The sequence below is a fragment of the Sinocyclocheilus rhinocerous genome, unplaced genomic scaffold (genome assembly GCF_001515625.1).
Source record: "Sinocyclocheilus rhinocerous isolate Xijiao unplaced genomic scaffold, SAMN03320098_v1.1 scaffold1438, whole genome shotgun sequence".
Taxonomy (NCBI): Eukaryota; Metazoa; Chordata; class Actinopteri; order Cypriniformes; family Cyprinidae; genus Sinocyclocheilus; species Sinocyclocheilus rhinocerous.
In genome coordinates this window covers 8,518-13,584 of record NW_015649221.1, presented here as the reverse complement: position 1 = coordinate 13,584, position 5,067 = coordinate 8,518, and the positions used below count along the sequence as shown (strand labels likewise).

The window sequence follows — 5,067 nt, the reverse complement described above, 5'->3', positions numbered from 1 at the left end:
TCTCACGCTTGAGGTATTCGGCTAATCACAACGCACTGGATAGCTGGCTAATCAGAGCACACCTCGCTTTTCAGACCGATTAGTTTTGTAAAAATCGACGCGTTTCAGAAAGGCGGGGCATAGAGGAGAAACAATAATGTACAGTATGTGGAAAATAATGTGTTTTTTTAACTTTAAACCGCATAAACACATTTCATTACACCAAATACACAAAATAATGTTCTTTTTAGCAGCATCATATGACCCCTTTAACTAAAATAAGTAGGCTATTAATAAAATAATTAACTAGAGAAGGCTGACTATAATCAGCATGCTTCCATTTAGTGAGGTAAGCCTACTCCTCACCTGAATTAGAAAAAAAGCTCTTCTGGTCTTCAGTGATGCGAAGACAACATTTGAGCTATACCTGCACTATACACGCAATATCTGAGCGAGAGCAGAGCCAATTCATAAAAGAACAATGCATATTTAAAAGCACTCTTTTGTGAGAGTGAAGGAAATCCGCTTGCGAGTGGAGAGATTCGTGCTCGCGCATTACATGGATCACGTAACATTATGCGCTCTCGATATTTGTCATATATCACGCTATATAAACCGCCTAAAATTAAGTATAAAGAGGAGAAGAAAGCAGCCCAGGATCCGCCACTGCCAGTTTTTTTTTTTCAACTTACCGTTTTTGTGAATAGTGGTTGCTTTAGTTGCCTCTTGACATGTTAAATTTAAGTTTATTTTTGGTTGGCGCAATTGTGTGTATTAAACACATGTGTGACAGCAAGGAGCTTATGATAAAATCATGTCATGTAGCTTAGTCTCTGATTGCAATTTATCTAAGACTGTAGTGCTTTAATGATCTCTATGATGTTGCAGTTATATGAGATAACGTAAGAAAAACTTCATAAGTGACTTTTATAAATATGGTTCATAAAGAGGTTTCTATTCTGGCACTCATAGACATGAAGAATCAGCATGTGAATCTCAGCAATGGTGACAAAATATTCTGATAATTTTTGTGTGATTTTTGAACGTGACAAAACAAGGCAGTAAAAAGTCACAACAAAAAATAAAAATAAAAGCAAATAGTAAAAAGAAAAGAAAATACTAAGACAATGCAGCTGCATAATTTATTCATGTCGCAATGCATGCTGGGAGCCATGGATGAGTTATGATTGGTGCACCCAGAATGCACTGCAGCATGAATCTGACTGATGATCATCACCATTGTTGAGATTCATATGCTGATTCTTGATGTCTGCGTGTCTAAACAGTACAAATGTTATACACTGGTGTGCAAAGTGTTTTTAAAGCTTTTCATATTATTTCATTAAAATGCAGTTGTGATAAATAACAAACTATATTACACATTACCACTGCTGACATCCGTGAATCTGGCTACAACATGACAACAATACCATTATCAAAAAGACAGCCAATATAATCTAAACCCATTTTCACTTGGGTTTTCTTACTTTAACCAATGTGCTTCATAAACACAGTTACAGCAACCAGATAAAAAGTATTGTTAAAAACTCAAGGGTCAAGAGCCCAACTAAAGCAAACACTTATCTACACAATGGTGACTTCAAATTGTGTTATTTTCAATAAACATTAACATTTAAATCTCTAAACATCTAAATTTTTAGACGCATGACAAACAAAAAGTCAATCTGGTTAGTAATGTGTGAAGCTGGTGATGCTGTTTGTGGAGATGATTAATAATCTTCTGCTGAGATGTTGAGAGATTTATCTCTCGTTGAGAGCTTAGTGTGATACTAGGTTCTTGGTCGTATCCCCTTAAAGGAATCCATTATGATTCCAAGCCTTGAGCTCTACCCCGGGCCCAGGAGTTCTGGCCCTAACAGGTTTTTGGGGTATGTAGCCTAGGCCTTTGGCCGTAGGGGATAAAGTCACGGACAGCCGTCTGACGTCCCAGGGGCAACTCACCATGAAAATGGTAAAGTTGGTACTTAGTGCTCGCCATGGTTCTGGCTTGCACTCCCCTCAGCATGGCGGCGTGGGTATACCGTTCCCCATAGCGACCCCTAGAGGACGCAGTTCGATGTTCCCTAGAAAGGGAATGTCTCAGGTTACTTATGTAACCATGGTTCCCTGAGTAGGGAACGAGACACTGTGTCCTCTAGGCTTCCTGCCATCCTTCGAACGCAAGCTTCAGACGAAGAAGTGAATGACATGTTCTCCCGGCACCTATTTATACTATAGTCGCACCGGTAGTGACGTCATGGGCTGTCGCCGGCCAACGTGTTGTTGGTGTTTTTTCAATGTATGCTTCAGACGCGGGTCACGACGAGTCGTTCCCCATAGCGACCCCTAGAGGACGCAGTGTCTCGTTCCCTACTCAGGGAACCATGGTTACATAAGTAACCTGAGACGTTTTTCAACACATATTATAGAGAAATATTTAAAACGGTTCAATACCACTTTCCCGCAGGATTGATAAAACGATATCAGCTGCTTAAATTGTTTAATATACATTAATTGGATTATGTTCTTTCGTTGCAAGTTCAGTGCGCTTGCAGAGATACTCCGCCCACACTCTGTTCTGATTGGCTGTGATTTTTGATTGATTTTGTGGCGTCTTGTAACTCTGTCACGTCCGGTGTTGACATCATGTATATAGTTGTATAGTTTTCAAGTGTACCCATACCTAGTTCTCTCAGGGCTGGCTGATGGCCAGGGGATAGCATGAAAGACCCTCGGGTGCTGACAGAGCATTTCTTTTTTGCGTTTCCCTTTTGCTTCAATGGGCAAATACAGAAATTATGTAAAAGTTGTAAAAAAATCATGAATGGGGTATTCTTTAACACAGTGTCTATTTACACTAAGTGCAAATAGTGTACTGTGCCTTGTTGGCAGAGGCTATTTACAGTAACTCCACCCACAAACGTGTGATTGGGCTAGTCAACATTACAAAAGACAGTCATCAATCGCCAGATTTAGTGGCATAGATGGTAAAGCGTGTGTCATACTCCTTTTGACGCGATTGACCCGGGTTTGAATCTGCCTTTTGGCGAATTTTTTCTCCCTGTTCAAATTTCAAATCACATCAGAAAAGCATTTATTTTCAATGAAAATGAAGGAAATAATCAAAAAGTTGAAAATAAAGTATCGGGTAGGGTTAGGGTAGGTGTAGGGAGGGCTTTATTGTCCCAATAAGGTGGCATCCATTTAATAATTTGAATTAAAATGATAATTTACACTCAATATGTTATTATTGCATACTGTTTTATAATGTAATACAATACTGAGGTGCAGATAATTGCCACTATTTGCAATAAGTATAAATAGCAGAAAATCCTGCTATTTTAACAATGTAAATGGAATCTATCGCTATATGCACTTGGTGTAAATAGCATCTATCACTAAGAAAATATGCTATTTTCACTCAGTGTAAATAGCCTCTATCACTATTTACACTTAGTGCAAATAGCCGCTGCCATTATTTAATGTCGCAGATTCTATCTATCTATCTATCTATCTATCTATCTATCTCTCTAGTGTTTTTTGGCTGGGCCAGTGAAAATGTTGGCACAATTGAGGGCAAGTAAACTGAATGTGTCCTGCTATGGTGTGTGAACACTGTCAAAGAACATTAGCTGACATACATTGCATGCAACATTATCTGATGTTAGCTATTTTTAACATTTATGGACAGTAAATTGAAAAATTGGAACAAACCCTTACTAATTGAAAATGTCAGTTTTTCCATAGATGGATATAAGATATTTTTTTAAATCAAGACAGCCAGCCTCAGGTGAGAGAGTTTTGATGTTACTTAATGCTGCTTGATCGAAGTCATCGCCTCACTGAAAAATCTTTATTTCTTATTAGATAATAAATTCTCTGTTTGGTTGTTATGATTGACAGCGCAAAGAGCGAGAGGAGGATAAAGAGGTAGAAAATGAGAGAGAGAGCTGAATGGAGTTGGCAGCAAGAGAAAGAGAGAAATACTATGGAAGACAATGGCTACTTTCATCTGTTTGGTTACCAACATTCTTCAAAATATACACCTCATGTCTGGAACAATATGACAAAATTGTAAATTTTGGGTGAATTTGGGTTAATTAATTCTATGAACTTTACTGCAGCCTGGTATAACAAAATTGGTTTTAAGATTAGTAAAGTTGTTTATGCCAAATTTCTACCTATTATGCATAGTTATTCACCTTTTTGAAATTTGCCATCTGTTCTTGAAATAGGCTAGTGCATAAACCGTCATATATATATATATATATATATATATATATATATATATATATGGGGGGGACTACATTTGGGCTAAGCCCCGAATGTTTATGATGTCTGGCTCAAAATCAATTAGGCCCAAAATACGGGACGGTTGGCAGCCCTATAGCTGGGATACAGCCAAAGTAAATCTGAATGCATATTAAAATAATTTACATTTAATTTAATCGTCGATGATTTTGCCATTTTGTTCAGAACTGTTAAACTGTCGAATTATAGTGATCCACGTTTGAAATCCCATTTAAGGAAGAACAAAAAATGACACTTCATTGTAGGACTACATGATTATACGAAGAAAACTTTGCTCACTTACCATAAAAGTGGTGGCCGTTTGAATCCCCGTGTTAACTCGTTTTCTGCTCGAAATGGCGTCGTGGCTTATTTTCGTCTAATTTCACTTTCGTTTTTAGCTCCACTCAGTGGCGTAACTACCGACAGTGCAGGCAGTGCAGCCGCACTGGGGCCCGTGCCGAGGGGGGCGTGCCCACATTGCAAGCGACTATATTCATATAAATTAATAATAAACGTATTAATAATAAAATACAATTAGTACCGAGATTCTTCACAGAACTGAATAAATATATAAATTCGCGTGAATTGTTAATGTGTGCTTTAGTGGTCTAGTGATAGAACGTTTGTCAAGCATTTCCGAGGTTTCGGGTTCTAATCCACCCTCGTGTAGTTTTTTTCTCTCTCATTAAAACCAAAGGTGTTCATCAGTGATTGTATATCAAGAGCAAGGACATGTTTGTGTGCATTTTGTTTTGTGCTTTTACCAGAACAAAGCGTACGATCGTCTGTGTGAAG

The 5,067-nt window shown here is 38.1% G+C and overlaps 1 protein-coding gene across 1 annotated transcript in view; it reads right to left on the bottom strand.

Moving 5' to 3' along the window:
• Positions 1–4,644, bottom strand: part of LOC107710299 (stonustoxin subunit alpha-like) — a 25,878-nt gene extending 21,234 nt beyond the window's left edge. Inside the window, exon 1 of the mRNA XM_016515036.1 lies at positions 4,574–4,644. The gene's annotated coding sequence lies outside the window, so the exon portion shown is untranslated. The remainder of the gene's footprint in view (positions 1–4,573) is intronic.
• Positions 4,645–5,067: the final 423 nt, after the last annotated feature.